Source organism: Pogoniulus pusillus, chromosome 18 (assembly GCF_015220805.1).
Source record: "Pogoniulus pusillus isolate bPogPus1 chromosome 18, bPogPus1.pri, whole genome shotgun sequence".
Classification (NCBI taxonomy): domain Eukaryota; kingdom Metazoa; phylum Chordata; class Aves; order Piciformes; family Lybiidae; genus Pogoniulus; species Pogoniulus pusillus.
In genome coordinates this window covers 4,358,489-4,381,099 of record NC_087281.1, presented here as the reverse complement: position 1 = coordinate 4,381,099, position 22,611 = coordinate 4,358,489, and the positions used below count along the sequence as shown (strand labels likewise).

The 22,611-nt window shown below is 47.9% G+C and overlaps 1 long non-coding RNA gene across 1 annotated transcript in view; it reads left to right on the top strand.

The window, feature by feature from the left end:
• The first annotated feature begins 3,329 nt into the window (after positions 1-3,329).
• The window catches only part of LOC135183285 (uncharacterized), a 53,877-nt gene continuing 34,595 nt past the window's right edge, over positions 3,330-22,611 (top strand). Inside the window, exon 1 of the long non-coding RNA XR_010305481.1 lies at positions 3,330-3,437. This is a non-coding gene — a long non-coding RNA (uncharacterized LOC135183285). The remainder of the gene's footprint in view (positions 3,438-22,611) is intronic.

Here is a 22,611-nt window from a genome sequence, read left to right as displayed (position 1 = left end):
TACAGCTTAGCTGGTAGCCAAAGCTGCAGGTGATGCTTCTGAAACCCTCATTTACAGAGTCAGGGATGTGAATTTCCATACGGATATCTTCTCAAGTTCACCTTTTCCTTTTCTAATTAACCCCTGCTTGCATTATACATTACATAGGGATTCACTACCTGTTTTCCTTATAAGCCTTTATAAGCTTCTTATGTTGATTAGAACTAAAAGGAGATGGCAGCCAAGGGAGATTTCGGTGTCAGTGGTTTTGCTTTGTGGGTTTCTATTTTGAAAGCCATGCAGGCAGTACTTGAGCTTAGTAAAGACAGAAGTTATAAACCATCTTTGCTCCTTCTAACACATAATAAAATAACTTCTCTTACTACTGTGCTCTTTGCAAAAAATAATATTCATGACATAAGTGGAAAAGACAGGGGACTCTTTACCTGCTTTTAGGATCAGAGTGATGCTCAGGTGCACTCCCATAGAATAATCTACATAGAAGAAACTCTCTCAAGGTCATTCTGTCCAGGCCCTGCTCACAATAGGGCTAACTTCAATGTCAGAACAGGTTGGACAGACCCATGATGAAGGATGCTGGGATGAAGGCTGGAGTGGACGATCCTGGTGGTCCTTTCACACTATCACAGTATCATCAGGGTTGGAAGAGACCTCACAGATCATCAAGTCCAACCCTTTACCACAGAGCCCAAGGCCAGACCATGGCACCAAGTGCCACGTCCAGTCCTGCCTTGAACAGCTCCAGGGACGGCGACTCCACCACCTCCCCGGGCAGCCCATTCCAGTGTCCAATGACTCTCTCAGGGAAGAACTTTCTCCTCACCTCCAGCCTAAATCTCCCCTGGCACAGCCTGAGGCTGTGTCCTCTTGTTCTGGTGCTGGCCACCTGAGAGAAGAGAGCAACCTCCTCCTGGCCACAGCCTCCCCTCAGGTAGTTGTAGACAGCAGTAAGGTCTCCCCTGAGCCTCCTCTTCTCCAGGCTAACCAATCCCAGCTCCCTCAGCCTCTCCTCGTAGGGCTGTGCTCAAGGCCTCTCCCCAGCCTCGTTGCCCTTCTCTGGACACGCTCAAGCATCTCAATGTCCCTCCTAAACTGGGGAGCCCAGAACTGGACACAGTACTCAAGGTGTGGTCTAACCAGTGCAGAGTACAGGGGCAGAATGACCTCCCTGCTCCTGCTGACCACACCATTCCTGATGCAGGCCAGGATGCCACTGGCTCTCTTGGCCACCTGGGCACACTGCTGGCTCATGTTCAGGCGGGTATCAATCAGCACCCCCAGATCCCTCTCTGTCTGGCTGCTCTCCAGCCACTCCGACCCCAGCCTGTATCTCTGCATGGGGTTGCTGTGGCCAAAGTGCAGCACCCTGCACTTGGAGCTATTGAACACCATCCCCTTGGACTCTGCCCGTCTGTCCAGGTGGTCAAGGTCCTGCTGCAGAGCCCTTCTGCCCTCCAACCCAGCCACATCTGCCCCCAGCTTAGTGTCATCTGCAAACTTGCTGATGACTGACTCCATGCCCTCATCCAGATCATCTATGAAGATGTTAAAGAGGATGGGGCCCAGCACAGCGATTCACAGTGATTAGATGTTGTGCTGAGGGATTTGGTTTAGTCAAGGACTTGTCAGTGTGAAACTAATGATTGGACTCAATGAGCTTGAAGGGCTTTTCCAATCTAAGAAACTCTCTGATTCTGTGATTCACAGTCAAGCTCTGAACACCTCCAAGGATGGAGGTACCCTGACTGTTCCCACACTGAACCATTCTCACTGTAACTTTTTTCCCTTGTATCCTATTGAAATTTCCCTGCCACTTACGACTTTCATCTCTTGCCTTTCTATGGTGCACTTCTGGGAGGAATCTGATTCTCCATAACTGCCTTCTTTAAAGGAGCTGAGGTTAGTAGCTCCATCTTGCTTAGCCTTCTCTTCTTCAAGATAAGCAAATCCACCTGCCTGAGTCTTTCATCTGACATAATATGTTGCAATCTCTATTCTTCTTCTTGGTGGTCACAACTTTATCAAAGCTGATGCAACAAATAAATAATTCAGAGGTATTTTTTCTCTTTTTGCAAGTAGCCTGAGTAATGTGAAGAAGGATTTCTTTACTCTAGTTGGATTCAAATAAAGAGGCAATTGCTTTTGCAGTGGTTTAGTGCAAACTGGCATAGAAAGTAATACAAATAATGGAACTGGACACAGGAATACAAACATAGGAGGAATGACAAGTGCCACTGTATCCCACTGGCCTTTAAGTCCTTTTCCTCTGCAGTGTCCCTGAGTATATATGAAAACAGTGCATCTGCAGTGCAGGTTTGTTGCGGCTTGCTGTACTGGAATATCCCCAAACACAGCTGGAGAGCAACAGAGGATGTGGAGCAGTGATTCTAGCTGCTGCTTGGCGAAAGGTTCTGCAACATGATGCCAGCAGGATTCAGTCCCTCATTAAAGCAACATCCACCTCCATGTGAGGCTGCAGGCTCAACTGTCCTTAAACTGGTGGAAATCACTCACTGGACTTACATAGAGTGAAATCTGCAGAATAGAATCACAGAATCAACCAGGTCAGAAGAGAACTCCAAGATCATCCAGTCCAACCTAGCACCCAGCCCTAGCCAGTCAACCAGACCATGGCACTAAGTGCCTCAGCCAGGCTTTGCTTCAACACCTCCAGGAATGGCAACTCCACCACCTCCCTGGGCAGCCCATTCCAATGCCAATCACTCTCTCTGACAACAGCTTCCTCCTAACATCCAGCCTAGACCTCCCCTGCCACAACTTGAGACTGTGTCCCCTTGTTCTTTTGTTGCTTGCCTGGTAGAAGAGACCAACCCCACCTGGCTCCAGCCTCCCTTCAGGGAGTTGTAGACAGCAAAGTTGCTTGCTGTTTCCAGACAGGTGCTTTATTTAAAACACTGCACCTGGTTGATCACTCAGGAGGTTTGTCCTGGTAGGGCATAAATCCTGCCAGGCTGCTTTAGCCCTTGCTCTCCTTCTCCTTCTTGTGGCTCCAGGAAGTTGAGTCAGATGAGCAAAGCCTTGAGGGCTAGGGGCTAAGCACCACGTGTCAGGTGTTTTGTGCTGTGCTTCAATGTACCTGTGTGGTCAAAGGAGGCACTAAGCCTTGAATTCATTGGCCAGAACAATGGTGCTAGTGCCCACTGGCCAGTTGGATTTTCAAACTGAAGTATTTAAAGGGGGATGTTTTAGAAACCACCTTTCTGCACTCAGCCTTTCTACACCGAGCCTCTCTGCTGTTCCTATTTTGCAGCTTGTTAATCAGGAATCAAGGTGGCCACGTGGATGCAGTTCCCACCAGCAGCTCAGCAGCAGCTCTTCCCTCTGCCTGGAATATCTTGTATTTTACTCTGGGATCATTATCATGAGTTTGAAAGCATCTTTGGTACAGGAGACTTACTCAGGGACCAAAAAGCATTGTGAGTACATTTGCTGGAGTCAGTGCCAAGACTCCATAAGCACAGTTAGAATTCTTCCTCTTTTGTGTTACTATTTTCCAAGTTCTGATTGTTTAAACTGTTTAATTCTGTGCAACTACTTCCTGTTGACCCAAAAAAATCCAAAGAATCTCAAGGCATTTTTGAGAATGTTTGCATATGAATAAGAAAAAATAATATTCACACCAAAATTAATATTCATAACTCATAACCCATTATTAATTTCCACTACAAGGTTTAACAGAGTGCTGAATATAAGTTATCATGTGCAAACATTTGGAAGTATTGATCAAACTTCTTGCAACGAACGAGATTTTGTTTTGTGTGTTTTAGGATAAGAATAACACCAAATAATCATAAGGAATGGGATAATAACAAAATGAGCACTCTGCTGTTATGTTATCAGAATGGTGTTTTTCTGGAAGTGTTGTGTGGCAAGAAAATCTACAGCATTGCCTCAGAGGAGGTTTAGGTTGGCTGTTGGGAGGAAGTTCTTTCCTGAGCAGGTGGTCAGGCACTGGAACAGGCTGCCCAGGGAGGTGGTGGAGTCACCATCCCTGGAGGTGTTTAAAAGGAGGGTGGATGTGGTGCTTGAGGCTGTGGTCTGGTGATGAAGGCTGCTGGGATGAAGGCTGGAGTGGATGATGCTGGTGGTCCTTTCCAAGCATAGTGATTCATAGTGATTAGTTGTTGTGCTGAGGGATTTGGTTTGGTCATGGACTTGTCAGTGTGAAACCAATGATTGGACTCAATGAGCTAGAAGGGCTTCTCCAATCTAAGACATTCTGTGATTTACGTGTTTTGGCTTGGGATTAAGATAGCCTGACAGGTTTTGCCAGGTTTAAGCAGGAAGGAAGTTGAAAAATAAGAAGGCAACAAGGAAGGCCAAAGCCCTCTTGGAACTGAAACTGGCAGAGGCAGTAAAGGAGGACAAGAAAGACTTCACATTTGGAAAATGGAGAGACAAGCAATTATTTTGCCATTGGAATGGGCTGCCCAGGGAAGTGGTGGAATCACTGTCCCTGGAGGTGTTGAAGCAAAGCCTGGCTGAGGCACTTAGTGCCATGGTCTGTTTGACTGGCTAGGGCTGGGTGCTAGGTTGGACTGGATGAGCTTGGAGGTCTCTTCCAACCTGGTTGATTCTGTGATTCTATGAAATCTATCAGTAGGAAATGGAAGAACAGGGAAGGTGTGGGGTCACTGCTGAATGAGGAGGCAGCCCTGAGAACTGAGAAGGAAGAGTTGCTGAATGCCTTCTTCGCTTCAGTTTTATTTTTTTCTCATTTTCTTCATCTTTTTTATCTTCTCTGTGCTAGTTTGAAGCTAGAATGTTTTGGTGAGAAGGATTAGATTACAGTCTGTGAAAGGAAAACAATGGTGTTGTCTACCTCACTCATAGGCTTGCTGAAATATACAAGAACAAGAATCCAAACATCAATAAGTCACTTCTGCTGTGGAGCTCCAAGCTGTGTTTCTCTCTCTAGCCTCTCTGCCATCTCTCTGATTAATCCACTCTGCTTCCTAACTCCCTGGCTGAACCTCCATCCTTCCTTGGGACTGGGGTAAGGTTGAGGGGAGCAGGGGAGAAGATGGAAGGGCTGTTGAGAGCTGCTCCTGGGACTCAGGTTTCTGGGAGGGCTGCTGTGTTTCTGTATTACCTTTTACCTTGTCTGTTTCTGTATATAACTGTATATACTGTAGATATCTGCTTGTATATTGAGCTAAGCTGTAAATATAAGCTTCATTCAATATCCAGAGCCAGCTGAGTCTAGTCTGGGTGATTTCCAAATGATGGGAGGGCAGGGAACACCCAAACCATCACATTCTCCCACTCAACTTGCAGATAGAAAGGGAAGAGAGGAGGAAGAAAGCCAAGTATATCCACTTGATATATACAAGCATAAAAACATTCTGCAACCATTTTAATTCCTTTGTCTGAAACTCTTAAACCAGGTCTATCAGCTTATCTGGTAATTGTCTAAGGTAATTCTATCTTCAACAGGAAGATAGATAACCTCATATCATTCACCTTTCCCTTGGTATGATGCTTGGTAGATGGAAGTGATCTGGATGAGGGCATGGAGTCAGTCATCAGCAAGTTTGCAGATGACACCAAGCTGGGGGCAGATGGGGCTGGGTTGGAGGGCAGAAGGGCTCTGCAGCAGGACCTTGACCACCTGGACAGATGGGCAGAGTCCAAGGGGATGGTGTTCAATAGCTCCAAGTGCAGGGTGCTGCACTTTGGCTACAACAACCCCATGCAGAGATACAGGCTGGGGTCGGAGTGGCTGGAGAGCAGCCAGACAGAGAGGGATCTGGGGGTGCTGATTGATACCCGCCTGAACATGAGCCAGCAGTGTGCCCAGGTGGCCAAGAGAGCCAGTGGCATCCTGGCCTGCATCAGGAATGGTGTGGCCAGCAGGAGCAGGGAGGTCATTCTGCCCCTGTACTCTGCACTGGTTAGACCACACCTTGAGTCCTGTGTCCAGTTCTGGGGCCCCCAGTTTAGGAGGGACATTGAGATGCTTGAGCATGTCCAGAGAAGGGCAACGAGGCTGGGGAGAGGCCTTGAGCACAGCCCTACGAGGAGAGGCTGAGGGAGCTGGGATTGGTTAGCCTGGAGAAGAGGAGGCTCAGGGGAGACCTCATTGCTGTCTACAACTACCTGAGGGGAGGTTGTGGCCAGGAGGAGGTTGCTCTCTTCTCTCAGGTGGCCAGCACCAGAACAAGAGGACACAGCCTCAGGCTGTGCCAGGGGAGATTTAGGCTGGAGGTGAGGAGAAAGTTCTTCCCTGAGAGAGTCATTGGACACTGGAATGGGCTGCCCGGGGAGGTGGTGGAGTCGCCGTCCCTGGAGCTGTTCAAGGCAGGACTGGACGTGGCACTTGGTGCCATGGTCTGGCCTTGAGCTCTGTGGTAAAGGGTTGGACTTGATGATCTGTGAGGTCTCTTCCAACCTTGGTGATACTGTGATACTGTGAAGTGCCATGTCCTTTCTCCTCTTCCAGTTCTTGCAGTCATTTATTAGCTGGAATAGAACTTCTTGATTGTTCTTAATTCTGTTTTGGTTAGTTTTGTTTTCTTTTATTTCTGTTTTGTTCATCTTTCCCTCTTATTTAAAAGGAATAAAACCAACCAGGTTGGAAACTCTCTCACAGTCTCATACCTCTGCATTAAACTGCACATTTTCTTCTGTATGCTGTCAGTTGTTGTAGAATATTTCATATAGCAAAGCTTTGGGGAATGTGAGCCATGATTGCACTCTAGCTCTTGAGAGGCAGTGTATTTAAACAAGGCTCATACCATGATTGCTGAGACCTATTTCTAATCTCATCAGTGTGTCTCATTTTCTGACCTTGGACAAAACTTCTCTCTGTCCTTCAGGTTACTCATTGGTTATGCAAGAACAGAAAACTGTGTCCAGTTCTGGGCTCCTCAATTCGAGAGAGATGTTGAGGTGCTGGAATATGTCCAGAAAAGGGCACTGAAGCTGGTGAGGGGCCTGGAGCACAGCCCTGTGAGGAGAGGCTGAGGGAGCTGGGGGTGTGCAGCCTGCAGAAGAGGAGGCTCAGGGCAGAGCTCATTGCTGTGTGCAGCTACCTGAAGGAAGGCTGTAGCCAGGTGGGGTTGGTCTCTTCTGCCAGGCAAGCAGCAACAGAAGAAGGGGACAGAGTCTCAGGTTGTGCCAGGGGAGGTCTAGGCTGGATGTGAGGAGGAAGTTGTTGTCAGAGAGAGTGATTGGCATTGGAATGGGCTGCCCAGGGAGGTGGTGGACTTGCTGTTGCTGGAGGTGTTGAAGCAAAGCCTGGCTGAGGCACTTAGTGCCATGGTCTGGTTGATTGTCTAGGGCTGGGAGCTAGGTTGGCCTGGATGCTCTTGGAGGTCTCTTCCAACCTGGTTGATTCTATGATCTCTTTTAGCAATCCCTCCAGGCTGAGATGGGGTCAAAATGTGATTCTAAGTGTTCAAATAAATGACATCAGTAGTGCAATGTACACAGGGTTTAGATGAGTGCTGCTTTCAGCAGCTAGTCTGATGATCACATGCATTTAACTCCTTTCAGTAATCCAGGTGATATTTGGTTGGATTTGTAATGCTCTTCCTTTAGATGCTTTATTAATCCAACAGACTCCAAGTTAGGAGAATTCAAATGGGAAGGATTTAGAAAGATGAAGAGATAAAGCAAAAACAAATAAATGAAGGATCTAGGATTTTATCTTAGGAAAATTGCAACTGCTGTGCAAAAATTCTTTTCTCTCAGTGGTTACAAGACAATTCAAGCCTTTACTCACAGGTTGCTTTTCTCACAGCACAATCATTACTGCTACCTGCTTTAAATGAAGAACAACTTCCATTTCATTCTGAGGGTCACGTTGTAGTGGTCTGTATACATCAATATTTCCTTCATTTCTGTATCCTCTGCTGAATCACAGCAGGGAGGCTTCTGGCCATGCAAATGAACAAGAAGAAAGGTTATGAATGGGGAAAGAGAAGAAAAACCTGTGATGAGAGGAGCCAGCAGACTAAATAAGCAGATTTGTGGTTCCTGGGAAGTTGCTAGCAAGGTGACAGTTTGCCTTTTATAAACAAGATCTTTGTTGTGGGCTGTGTGAAATCAGAAGCTCCTTCACAGTATCACACTATCACCAAGGTTGGAAGAGACCTCACAGATCATCAAGTCCAACCCTTCACCACAGAGCTCAAGGCTAGACCATGGCACCAAGTGCCACGTCCAGTCCTGCCTTGAACAGCTCCAGGGACGGCGACTCCACCACCTCCCCGGGCAGCCCATTCCAGTGTCCAATGACTCTCTCAGTGAAGAACTTTCTCCTCACCTCCAGCCTAAATCTCCCCTGGCACAGCCTGAGGCTGTGTCCTCTTGTTCTGGTGCTGGCCACCTGAGAGAAGAGAGCAACCTCCTCCTGGCCACAACCACCCCTCAGGTAGTTGTAGACAGCAATAAGGTCTCCCCTGAGCCTCCTCTTCTCCAGGCTAACCAATCCCAGCTCCCTCAGCCTCTCCTCCTGTGCTAATGTATCTTCAAAAGATATTTATTTCTCTTAAATCACTGTAACTATAGCTGCCCACAGTTTGCCAAGCAGTTCATCTCACTGGCCCTCATTGACATCTACTCTGCAAGGCCCTTCTTTCATCATGCTGATTTAGATGTGGCAATTAACAAGGCAGGAATTATAAAACTTGTAGTTAATTTTATTTCTGGCAAGCCCTGCCCTCAACTCTATACAAATGAGTTACATTTGGGTGCTAATTCGGTGGGGAAAATCTTCACAAGGATGCTTCTGGGCAATCCATGCATAGGAGAATCAGAACATTGGGTAAGTTTAGCCACACAATGGCTTTGCCTCACTCACAAATGAAAGGCAGCCTGGAGCCCTAGGAAAAGTCTGTGCTACTCATTGAGGTGCAGTAGGAATGTCAAGCTAGTCCCTGTCACCTTTGTGGCAGTATTGGAGCTGCTCAGCCATTGAGAGGCTTCCAGATCTTCCCAGGGTGCTGGGAAAGAGGAAGAGGATCTCTGAGCTGATCCTGGGGCACTTAGTGCCATGGTCTGGTTGATTGGCTAGGGCTGGGTGCTAGGTTGGACTGGATGAGCTTGGAGGTCTCTTCCAAGGTGGTCGATTCTGTGATTCTGCAGCCCAGACAAACACAGGACAGAGACATCTTCAGCAGAATTTTCTAGATGAACTTGTCTGTGGTGCTGCTCAGGGCTGGGTGCTAGGTTGGGCTGGATGATCTTGGAGGTCTCTTCCAACCTGGTTGATTCTATGATATATACTGTCTTTGAATAACCCAGCCAATTGCAAAGGTAAATCCCAGCTTGGGCTTTTCCATGAGGGAATACACATGCAGGACTTCAGCCACTGGAGGGGGGAATTTCACACCTTTGTCTTCCCCCCCAGTCAAATGTCTGCAGATGGAGTGGGGGGAAGGGAGTTTTGGAGTGCCCTAAGACACACTGCTGAGAATCATCAGAGCAAAAGGCCCTTACAATCCAGATCAGAGGCCAGAGAGTTGCTGGTGAACACCTGTGTGTTTGCCTGACACCTGAATCAGATTACACTCCTCTAAAAGGTGCCCAGAGAGAGACACATCTCATCAATTATACATGCAAATTGGGATACAGAAACACCTTATGAAGTTCTGTATTGCAATCCATGGTTTTCTTCTGCTGTCAGCAGCTTTTCAGGTCAGCACAGCAGCAACCTCATTAGAACAGCCATCAAAGCAGAGCTGAACTGCACTAAATGGTTCCCATTAATGTCATGTTTAATTTAGTGGTTTGGTGTGGAAGATGTTGATTACTGTCCTTTCTTAGGTTTTGAACTTCTGGGCATAAGGCTTTATTAATCATATTTACATTTTAAGTAATAAATCTGTGTGATGGTTTGGGTGTTCCCCACCCCCCCACTCTTTAGAGATCACCCAGACTAGACTCAGCCAGCTCTGGATATATGAATTATGGAATCAACCAGGTTGGAAGAGACCTCCAAGATCATCCAGTCCAACCTAGCACCCAGCCCTGTCCAGTCAACCAGACCATGGCACTAAGTGCCTCAGCCAGGCTTTGCTTCAACACCTCCAGAGCTGGTGACTCCCCCACCTCCCTGGGCAGCCCATTCCAATGCCAATCACTCTCTCTGCCAACAGCTTCCTCCTAACATCCAGCCTGTACTTTCCCTGGCACAACTTGCTTATATTTACAGCTAGCACAATATACAAGCAGATAGTTACAGTAGATACAGTTATAGACAGAGATGTACAAGGTAAAAGGTAATACAGAAACACAACTCCCCTCCCAGACACTTGAGTCCCCAGGAGGGGCTCTCATCTGCCCCTACACCTTCCCTCTACACCTCTCAACCTTCCCCCTACCCCTCTCAACCTTACCCCAGTCCCAGGGAAGAACCTAGCACCCAGCCCTAGCCAGTCAACCAGACCATGGCACTAAGTGCCTCAGCCAGGCTTTGCTTGAACACCTCCAGGGATGGCAACTCCACCACCTCCCTGGGCAGCCCATTCCAATGCCAATCACTCTCTCTGCCAACAACTTCCTCCTCACATCCAGCCTAAACCTCCCCTGGCACAACTTGAGACTGTGTCCCCTTGTTCTCTTGCTGCTTGCCTGGCAGAAGAGCCCAACCCCACCTGGCTACAGCCTCCCTTCAGGCAGCTGTAGACAGCAATGAGCTCTGCCCTGAGCCTCCTCTTCTGCAGGCTGCACACCCCCAGCTCCCTCAGCCTCTCCTCACAGGGCTGTGCTCCAGGCCCCTCACCAGCTTTGTTGCCCTTCTCTGGACACCTTCCAGCACCTCAACATCTCTCTTGAATTGAGGAGCCCAGAACTGGACACAGGACTCAAGGTGTGGCCTGACCAGTGCTGAGTCCAGGGGCAGAATAACCTCCCTTGTCCTACTAACCGCTCTATTCAGGAAGGGAGTAGTACCAAATGCTTGAAGAGTACAAAGCCTGTATGACAGGAAGAAAAAGTCAAGTGAGTCCCATGGTTCTTATTTAAAATAAATGCAATGGAACCCAGACAAGAGATGAATGCTGGCATGTAATATTTCACCATTTCAGGATACTGGAATATAAGAATGTGTTACTTGAGAAAAAACTCACCCAGAGCAACTCTCATCTCGTTATTTAAGACATGACTGGGGAAAAAATATTACTTTATAAGGTGACATTTGCATTTCTGAAAGGTGAGGAAGTCTTATTTGAAAGCAAATCAGACTTCCTGGCATGGCTGAGATTATATGGAATTAATACTTCACTGATACTGTTTAGTGAAAGAAATAGAGATGTGCTTAACTCTAATATTAGTTCACTGTATGAATCCAGCACAGCAAGTCAGCCTTGCAGAATAACTACAGCCTGCCCTTCCAGAGCTTAGATGTGAACAAGTCATAGGCACTTTGCATGTATCTATACCAATAACTGAAAAAGAAATACTTCAGTCTTCCATATTATAGTATTGTTGTAATGGGACCTGCTATGCTTCAGGACTAAAGGTTGTTCTCTTCTGCCAGGCAGCCAGCAACAGAACAAGGGGACATAGTCTCAAGGTGTGCTGGGGGAGGTCTAGGCTGGATGTGAGGAGGAAGTTGTTGTCAGAGAGAGTGATTGGCATTGGAATGGGCTGCCCAGGGAGGTGGTGGAGTCACCATGCCTGGAGGTCTTCAAGAAAAGCCTGGCTGAGGCACTTAGTGCCATGGTCTGGTTGATTGGTTAGGGCTGGGTGCTAGGTTGGCCTGGATGAGCTTGGAGGTCTCTTCCAACCTGGCTGATTCTGTGAAATTCTATGAAGTTCTATAGTTTGCCACACCTTGAGTACTGTGTCCAGTTCTGGGCTCCTCAATTCAAGAGAGATGTTGAGGTGCTGGAACATGTCCAGAGAAGGGCAACAAAGCTGGTGAAAGGCCTGGAACACAAAGCCTATGAGGAGAGGGAGCTGAGGTTGTTTAGCCTAGAGAAGAGGCTCAGGGCAGACCTCATTGCTGTCTACAACTACCTGAAGGGAAGTTTTAGCCAGGTGGGGGGTGGTCTCTTCTCCCAGGCAATCAACAATAGAACAAGGGGACACAGTCTCTAAGCTGTGCCAGGGGAGGTCTAGGCTGGATGTGAGGAGGAAGTTGTTGCCAGGGAGAGTGATTGGCATTGGAATGGGCTGCCCAGGGAGGTGGTGGAGTTGCCATCCCTGGAGGTGTTGAAGCAAAGCCTGGCTGAGGCACTTAGTGCCATGGTCTGGTTGATTGGCTAGGGCTGGGTGCTAGGTTGGACTGGCTGATCTTGGAGGTCTCTTCCAACCTGGTTGATTCTATGATTCTATATGTGTTAGGTGACAGGAGCTCAGTCCCAGATGTGGTGGTCCCGAATGGTGGTCTGTCAGTCCATGCAAGCTGAGCAGTGAGGCAGATGGTCCCATGTTAGCATGCACAGACTCACTCTGCATTTCCAGCTGGTTTTATTTGTGCAGTTGTTGCACACTGGGGAGCTCCTGAAGGGTTTGAGCTCATGCAAGAGGACAGTGAGTACAAACAGGATGCTTGCTTAGCACTTGCCAGAAACTGAGCTCAAACTAAGTCTTTTTCTGAGCTGTTGGCACAGACTGCTTGTCTCAGTCTCTGACACACGTTGAACTGCCACTTGTGTGCATCTAAACTATCTTATTTATTTATGATGCTCATTCCTTTCATAGTCCTACCTAATTAACCTCATGTTGATGAGTCAAGATCTTGACAACAGTTTTATCCAGTTACTTCAGTCGATGTCCCATGACTGTGAAGTAATTAAGCATTAAGACCCAAATTGCTAGCATCTGTGTGCTAGTGGAGCATGTCTTAGCCTGGCTGAATGGCATGAAACCAAACAATGCACTTCCAGACATAGCTTATTAATGGCACATGAGTGCAAAACAGATTCTGAAGGCTATGGACACGATTACTTGAACAAAATCCATACATTTGTTGCCACAAACATACAGTTTATAAAGCTGACTGTTCAGATGTTTGGATACTGGCAAAGCATGTGCTGGAAGCTGGTGTATGTAAGTGATGCCCACCAAACCCCATGCCATTAGTTTCCTTTTGATAATGGCCTCTTCTGCCAGGCAACCAGCAATAGAACAAGGGAGTTGTTGGCAGAGAGAGTGATTGGCATTGGAATGGGCTGCCCAGGGAGGTGGTGGAGGCACTGTCCCTGGAGGTGTTGAAGAAAAGCCTGGCTGAGGCACTTAGTGCCATGGTCTGGTTGATTGTTTAGGGCTGGGTGCTAGGTTGGACTGGCTGATGTTGGAGGTCTCTTCCAGCCTGGTTGATACTGTGATTCCTTGTGTTAGTTTGAGGCTAATTTGAATACTTTAATGGGAATAATTAGATGATAGGCTGTGAAAAGGAAACACTGGTGATGTCATAGAACCAACCAGGTTGGAAGAGACCTCCAAGATCATCCACTCCAACCTAGCACCCAGCCCTAGCCAGTCAACCAGACCATGGCACTAAGTGCCTCAGCCAGGCTTTGCTTCAACATCTCCAGGGATGGTGCCTCCACTACCTCCCTGGGCAGCCCATTCCAATGGGAAAATTCCAAGGTCTGCTGCACTCATAGGCTTGCTGAGATGTAAAAAGTCAGGAACACAAACATAGATATCAGAGCTGCTGTGTGTCTCTGGCTGCCTGCACTTTTCTCCCTAACCTGCTGTCTGACTAATCCTTCTGCTTCCTAACCCTCCTGGCCAATCCTCACAGCTCACCTTTCATGTAAGGCAAACTGTGGGATTACATGGAAGGGTGGACAGGAGGTGGAAGGGTGGTTGGGAGCCCCTCCTGGGGACTCTGGTTTCTGGGAGGGCTGCTGTGTTTCTGTATTGCCTTTATCTTGTCTATTTCTGTCTCTAGCTGTATAGATTGTAAATACCTGCTTGGATATTGTGCTTAGCTGTGAATATAAAGCTTCATTCCTTAATTTCCATCTCTGGGTGATGTCATAAGAGTGGAGGGGTTGATTCGATGATTTAGGAAAAAAAGTAGTAAAAAAATATATTTCATTATTTGATCTCAATGTATCTCAAAAATATTGAGCTGGGTGCCTGAAGCCTTTATTGATTCTTCAACAGAAGTGGACTTGCAGCAGTGACATGCAGACAGCAGCAAGCAGGTGGGGGTTTTGCTCCTGTCATAATGCATAAAATGGTCTAGAGTGCTAGACATCTTGCTCAGCATTCTTGAGGGTTTCAGAGGAGTACAAAACTGACTGCTCAGCCTGCTACTAAACCATACAAATGTGCTTATTTTGCTTGTTCAGAATGGAAGATAGGTAGCAATCTAGCCACGTGTATGGATAATGAATCATAGGATCAGAGAATCAACCAGGTTGGAAGAGACTTCTGAGATCAGCCAGTGCATCCTAGCACCCAGCCCTAGCCAACCAGCCAGACCATGGCACTAAGTGCCTCAGCCAGGCTTTGATAAACACCTCCATGGATGGCAATGCCACCACCTCCCTGGGCAGCCCATTCCAATGCCAATCACTCTCTCTGCCAGGAACTTCCTCATAACATCCAGCCTAGACCTCCCCTGGCACAACTTCACACTGTGTCCCCTTGTTCTGTTGCTGCTTGCCTGGCAGAAGAGCCCAACCCCACCTGGCTACAGCCTCCCTTCAGGGAGTTGTAGACAGCAATGAGCTCTGCCCTGAGCCTCCTCTTCTGCAGGCTGCACACCCCCAGCTGCCTCAGCCTCTCCTCACAGGGCTGTGCTCCAGGCCCCTCACCAGCTTTGTTGCCCTTCTCTGGACACATTCCAGTATCTCAACATCTCTCTTGAATCAAGGAGCCCAGAACTGGACACAGCACTCCAGGTGTGGCCTGACCAGTGCTGAGTCCAGGGGCAGAATAACCTCCCTTGTCCTACTGGCCACACTGCTCCTGAGCCAGCCCAGGATGCCATTGGAGGGGGTGTTTCTGCAGCCAGTGTTACTGAGGGAGCTTTGCTGCAGCTCTACCTCTGTGATTTCAGTATCTCCTTCAGCTGTAAAAAGCAGAAAGAGGCTCACAGGCTGAAAAATACCTCAGGCATTCACCTGAATTTCTCTGGTTTTTGGTGACTTTGATGTTGCACATGCCAGGGTTATTTCCTCAAGTGAGGGCATTTATGAAGGTCACATTTTGGGTTTAGCCTTTTTCCGAGTAACCTCCAGGTCTTACATTGATATTAAGCATTGGAGGTATGAGTTCAGGTCTTGTTCTTTTTCTTTTTACATTAGCTCAGTGCAGATCTCTCTTTACTCTCTCAGCCCTCCAGGACATCTCAACATAAATTTGTTGGGGCAAAGAGAGATCTTTCTGAAATTGAGTTTTTGGGGCATTTCTGAGGAGCTCTAGGCTATTAAACCAAGAAAGTAATTTAAGCAGTCACATCCTTCCTCTAAGGGCATGTTTTCCATTGAATTACTCTTAGCTATCATACCCTCACACAGCTTTTACCAGCACATTCATTTGTCTGACTTTTCAGGAACTTTCCCCCAGTATTCTCCTTTCAAAATCCAATTCAATGTCTCAGATGAAGTTTAAAGCAGAGGACCTAATTTTACTAGCAAAGTTGCAGTGTTAAATTACATGTAGCTGTGTGCCTTCCATTTGAGAACCATTGTTCTCTAGGCTAGCAATAGAAAAGTTTAGAACTGGTGTATATATGACAACAAGGTCAAGTGTGCTCAAGAATGAGTGGGTGCAAGTGCTAAGGAGATGGTTTTGGAAGGCAGTGTAGGGCAGAAAGAGACAGACTTGCTGCCTTCTGCAGTCCTGTACCTTCTGCCCTTTGGGAGGTTGCCCATGGAGTAATCTATCTCTGGATCATAGAATCAGCCAGGTTGGAAGAGACCTCCAAGATCATCCAGTCCAGCTCTGGTGGGTGATAACCACACATTAAATTTGTCTTGAAGAGTGTTATTTGGAGCAGGTGAGAAAAGAGCTACCAAGCTGCTGATAAGCTCTAGGCATGTTTCAGGGACCAATTTTTGAGTTCACTCTCTTGCTGCCTTTTATTTAGTAGTGATCAAGGATGCTAAAAAGGGCCAACCCTCCTAGGGGTAGTCTGAACCTGACTTCAGGTCTTCCTGACTCCTCCCTGGGGGTAGTCTGAACCTGACCAGGTTAAGATCAGACATTTTCAGTGCTCACATCTCCAAGAGCAGAGTCACTGAAGAACAATAACACAACCACCAAGGCAACCTGGCTGCCCAAATCTCCCACACAGACCTGGACTGGAAGCCCAAAGGTGAACTGTCCTTAACTTGGTAGGAACCTGGCTGCCCAAATCTCTCACACAGACCTGGACTGGAAGCACAAAGGTAAACTGCTCTTAACTTGGTAGGCTCATGACTCTTCCAGCCATCAAGGAAGAGATGCCACTTACCAATGGGCCCGGGTCAGGTCAGTGGATATACCCATGGCTGCCATAGCCCAGGTTATCCATGACTGTGACATCTGTGCTGCCATAGAGCAGGCTAAGTGCATGAAGCCTTTGTGAGGTCTAGGCTGGATGTTAGGAGGAAGTTGTTGGCAGAGAGTGATTGGCATTGGAATGGGCTGCCCAGGAAGGTGGTGGAGTGCCTGGCGGTGTTGAAGCAAAGCCTGGCTGAGGCACTTAGTGCCATGGTCTGGTTGATTGGCCAGGGCTGGGTGCTAGGTTGGACTGGATGATCTTGGAGGTCTCTTCCAACTTGGTTGATTCTATGATTCTATGATCCTGGGGGTGGTCTGGACCGGACCCCAGGTCCTCCTGACTCCTCCCTGGGGATGGTCTGAACCTGAGCCCAGGTGCAATGGTTAGCTCACTCCCACTTTCTATCCAGACCTCCTATACAAACAGAGGAACTTCTTTCTCTCTGTCCTGCCTGCCTGCCAGCAGCACCCTGGTTCCTGCTGCTCCTGCTTTGCCGCCTTACCACACGGTGGGACGACCTCCTCCTGAGTCTACTTCCATCCATTGCCATCCCTCTGGGTTTGTATATATCTATTCTGTATCTCGTTTCTCTTCCCTAGAATTTTCAGGCTTTAGATCTCCTACCTTTAACCTGCACACTTAAGGTTTGTTACAAGCAATGTGTGGACACGGATGTTAAAAGGGAGTATCAGGTCTTAGCCTGTGGTCCTCATCTTAATTATGTGTTAGCTCCAATCCCACAATAAGAATTAACAGCAGGTAGGGTCTGCTAACAAACACTGCTTCTGTCTAAAAGGACAATGGAGAATCAATCTGTGAATGAGATCACATTTTAGAGGAGAATACAGCTGAATGTCCTGGATATGCACAAACTGCCTTCTTCTTGTTAGAGGTCTTGCAGGATTCAGAAATAAGCAGAGATCCCAGTGGTCTCAATTCCCTAACCTTAATCCCAAAATCATACTGGCTACAGTCAGACACAGAGTAGGTAGTGTTGCTCTTCAAGCTTGTGTACACATTACCCCTTGCTCTTCACTGGACTTTAGACCAGGTTACACACACACACAATTAACCAGGTTGGAAAAGACCTGAGAGATCACCAAGTCCAACCTATCACCTAACCCTTCTAACTAACTAACCCATGGCACTAAGTGCCTCATGCAACTCTCTCTTAAATACTTCCAGGGCTGGGGACTCCACCACCTCTCTGGGCAGCCCATTCCAATGCCAATCACTCTCTCTGCCAACAACTTCCTAACATCCAACCTAGACCTCCCCTGGCACAGCTTGAGACTCTGTCCCTTTCTTCTGTTGCTGCTTGCCTGGCAGAAGAGTCCAACCCCACCTGGCTACAGCCTCCCTTCAGGCAGCTGTAGACAGCAATGAGCTCTGCCCTGAGCCTCCTCTTCTGCAGGCTGCACACCCCCAGCTCCCTCAGCCTCTCCTCACAGGACTGTGCTCCAGGCCCCTCCCCAGCCCTGCTGCCCTTCTCTGGACATGTTCCAGCACCTCCACATCTCTCTGGAATTGAGGAGCCCAGCACTGGACACAGCACTCAAGGTGTGGCCTGAGCAGGAGTCAAATACTGCCTTGGAGGATTTCGTAGCATTTGATATTCTTTTCTCGAATGCTTTTGCACTGACTTTCTCTTGTCAGTGAATGTCCTGAACAGAAACTTTGCTAGTACTGACAGCAGTGATCATTTATGTCATTTTGAACAATGGGGACAAGTAGTGCTGAAAAGGAGAGGAAAAATCAATGCTCTGCAGGGCTGAAGGCTGCCTGATTTGAAAGCCCTTGCTCAGTAAAGTGCTCTTTTTGTTTGTGGGTTGCAGTTTAAATGACTGTTACTTTTGAAGCATAAACTCATATTCAACCATGGGTTCCTCATTGCTGCTGTTCAATCAATAATTTAAAAGTACCTTGAAAACCTTGATTGAGTCTCAGGGTTAAGCAGTCATGATAATTGATGTTGTCAACTGCAAGAAAGAAACTTGCTATGCCATGAGACTTGAGAGCTGCATCAGATAATTCCCCTCCTCCTTTGTATTTACTGCTTATCAAACAATCACAGAATCAGCCAGGTTGGAAGAGACCTCCACGCTCATCCAGTCCAACCTAGCACCCAGCCCTAGCCAGTCAACCAGACCATGGCACTAAGTGCCTCAGCCAGGCTTTGCTTCAACACCTCCAGGGGTGGTGACTCCTCCACCTCCCTGGGCAGCCCATTCCAATGCCAATCACTCTCTCTGCCAACAACTTCCTCCTAACATCCAGCCTAGACCTCCCCTGGCACAACTGGAGACTGTGTCCCCTTCTTCTGTTGCTGCTTGCCTGGCAGAAGAGCCCAACCCCACCTGGCTACAGCCTCCCTTCAGGGAGTTGTAGACAGCAATGAGCTCTGCCCTGAGCCTCTTCTTCTGCAGGCTGCACACCCCCAGCTCCCTCAGCCTCTCCTCACAGGGCTGTGCTCCAGGCCCCTCACCAGCCTTGGTGCCCTTCTCTGAGCATGCTCCAATATCTCAACATCTCTCTTGACTTGAGGAGCCCAGAACTGGACACAGACTACATTATATTCATTACTATTATCACTTATTCTGTAGTCCTCTATCGTGGCAGCTAGGCAACAAAAGCGCCGCACGCCTGGCAGCCTTCAGACTGTACAACAATCTTTGGTCACCTCTCCTCACAGGGCTGTACTTATCTGTATTTGTTTGAGATTTTAAAACGAATTTTTCACAGGGAAACAAAGCTCAGGTTATCTGAAAACCAGTCCTCTGGTGCTTCTGTATGAAGTGTTTTTGAAAGAGCCAGAGGGTGTTCGATAGTTGATAGCACAAAGATAGGTTACGCAAAGATTTCTAAGCCTAACTTCATGCAGAAAGCTTTGACATTGTTAGTCATCAGATTGGCTTTTGTCTCATGTAATGTTTGGTTTGGACAGATTCACTTTGTGCTGGATCAAGAACTGGCTGGATGGCAGATCCCAGAGAGTGGTGGTAAATGGTGCCACATCCAGCTGGATGGTGTGCCCCAGGGATCAGTGCTGGGTCCAGTCCTGTTCAATATTTTTATTGATGACCTGGACGAGGGCATTGAGTCCAGCATCAGTAAGTTTGCAGATGACACCAAGCTAGGAGCAGCTGTGGAGCTGTTGGAAAGTAGGAGAGCCCTGCAGAGGGACCTGGACAGGCTGGATGGGTGGGCAGAGGCCAATGGGATGAGATTGAACAAGGCCAAGTGCAGGGTTCTGCACTTTGGCCACAACAACCCCAAGCAATGCTCCAGGCTGGGAACAGAGTGGCTGAGAGCAGCCAGGCAGAGAGGGACCTGGGAGTACTGATAGATAGTAGCTGAAGATGAGGCAGCAGTGTGCCCAGGTGGCCAAGAAAGCCAATGGCATCCTGGGCTGGATCAGGAACAGTGTGGCCAGTAGGACAAGGGAGGTTATTCTGCCCCTGGACTCAGCACTGGTCAGGCCACACCTTGAGTGCTGTGTCCAGTTCTGGGCCCCTCAATTCAAGAAAGATGTTGAGGTGCTGGAACATGTCCAGAGAAGGGCAACAAAGCTGGTGAGGGGCCTGGAGCACAAATCCTATGAGGAGAGGCTGAGGGAGCTGGGGGTGTGCAGCCTGGAGAAGAGGAGGCTCAGAGGTGATCTTATTACTGTCTACAACTACCTGAAGGGGCATTGTAGCCAGGTGGGGGGTGGCCTCTTCTCCCAGGCAACCAGCAATAGAACAAGGGGACACAGTCTCAAGTTGTGCCAGGGTAGGTCTAGGCTGGATATTAGGAAGAAGTTCTTCACAGAGAGAGTGATTTCCCATTGGAATGGGCTGCCCAGGGAGGTGGTGGAGGCACCGTCCCTGGGGGTCTTCAAGCAAAGCCTGGCTGAGGCACTTAGTGCCGTGGTCTGGTTGATTGGATAGGGCTGGGTGCTAGGTTGGACTGGATGATCTTGGAGGTCTCTTCCAACCTGGTTGATTCTGTGATTCTATGTTTCTATGTCACTTACTTGGAAAAAAAATGCAGTAGTGCAGCATCCCTTGTTGTTTGTATGGATAGCTAAAGCTATGCTCACTTGTGGAAGGGCTGTGAAGCAAGGTAGACTTCTAAATTAGACACCAGTTGAAAAGAAATGCAAGTGTAGCAATGCATAAACTTCTGTATAGGCTGTCTTAGGTTGCTTTCACTTCAGTGATGATGAATATCACACATCTTATCTTGAATATTGTGTTCAGTTTTGGGCTCCTCAGTTGAAGAGGGACAGGGATTTGCTGGAGAGTGTCCAGAGGAGGGCTGCAGGGATGATTAGGGGACAGGAGGGCACTGCCTTATGAGGAGAGGCTGAGGGACCTGGGGCTGTTTAGTCTGGAGAAGAGAAGACTTAAAAGGGATTTGATAAATGTTTCTAAGTATCTGAGGGCTGCCAGGAGTGGGGGGACAGGCTCTGCTTACTGCTCCCTGGGATAGGACAAGGAGCAATGGGTGTAAATTGAAGCAAAAGAGGTTCCGCCTCAACACAAGGGGGAACTTCTTTATTGTGAGGGTCACAGAGCACTGACACAGGCTGCCCAGAGAGGTTGTGGAGTCTCCTTCTCTGGGGACTTTCAAGGCCTGTCTGGATGTGTTCCTCTGTGATCTGTGTTAGCATTGTCCTGCTGTGGCAGGGAGGTTGAACTCGATGGTCTCTTTGGGTCCTTTCCGACCCATAATGTCCTGTGAGCCTGTGATAAAGTTGCTGGGAGAAAGAGAAGTATCAATTGCATGTTCCACAGCAAAAGGATAAAGCCTAAGTATAGATATTTTTAATGTTAAGTATTAAACTTATATTGACATTTGTCAAGGTCCAGGGAACAGAGATTAACAGTGTCTCTGTCCAGAGGAGCAAGATCTGTTCTTACAGATGTCCCTGTTGTGAAAATAAGGTGCAAGTGAGGCCAAAGACCACCACAATACTATTTATTAAAGGACAAAGTTGAACCAAACAGAAGGAGAGAGAACAATGGAGAAAGGGAAGAAGCAGGGAAGGGGAAGAGCAGGGATTATATTACCATCAGCTGCAGATGAGGGAGAGATGTGTGCGTTGTTCTTCCATGGAGTTCATCAGGCGTTCTTGTGGTGCATGTACAGCTCTGGAGGTGCAGCTCTGGTGGATGTGCAGCTTTGGTGGTGCTCTGGTGGATGTGCAGCTCTGGAGGCGCAGCTCTGGAGGCAGGCATTGCTGATGTCTTTTTATACAGTTTTATAGCTGGGTGTCCAGGTGCAGCTCCCCAGGAAATCTCCCTGTGTATTCCTGCATTTGCAGGGGGCAGCAGCAGCACTGGGGAGGGTCTCTGCCCCCTCTCTGTGCTGCTCACCTGTCCATACCCCACATACACATCAGCCTTTTCTCTGTGGGGTAGCTGACATAAGATGTGCACATCCTGGGCATTCTAGCCAGGCTGAGCTCCTGGGATTTCCATTAAAGGCACTGTCTGTCAGTTTGCATCCCTGAGCTTTTGGCCAAGTAGCTCTCTGGGCCCAGGAGGTTAACAAAAGCAATCTTCATCTTTGCTGATTAGGGAGATAGGATGGCAGTCTTCACTTCTGATGAACAAGGGAGGCAGGATTTAGACTCTGACAACTTTTCTTCCACTAGCTCCATACTCTGCTGTACTTTTGACAGTGTATTCTTGTTTAAGAAGAGATACTGATTAGAACAATCCTGATATCTCAAGCTTTTCATCTGATAGCACATTCTACAATATTCTCCTGCTCAGTGAGAAAGAGACTAAATCAGGAAGTTTATGTATTTGCTTTGATCCGAGGTTTGAGTCTCAGAAATGAGCTTTATAGATGATGTGCTCCGTGCCATGGAAAGCAATTTATGTTCTAGTAGAGCACTTGGTGGCAGAACTGGTACTTTCAATTAGGCAGACATGGAGATGGCTAATTTTAAATATATGATGTCATAAATCTGTGCTGTGGGAATATCGTGCTGACCCTGGCACTCATGAGGCTCAACAAGAGCAGGATTCTGCTCCAGTCCTAACTATCACAAACTGTTGGATGGTAGGAGGGCATTGCAGAGGAACCTTGCCAGGCTGGATGGGTGGGCTGAGGCCAGTGGGGTGAGATTGAACAAGGCCAAGTGCAGGGTTCTGCACTTTGGTGACAGCAACCCCAAGCAGCACTACAGGCTGGGGACA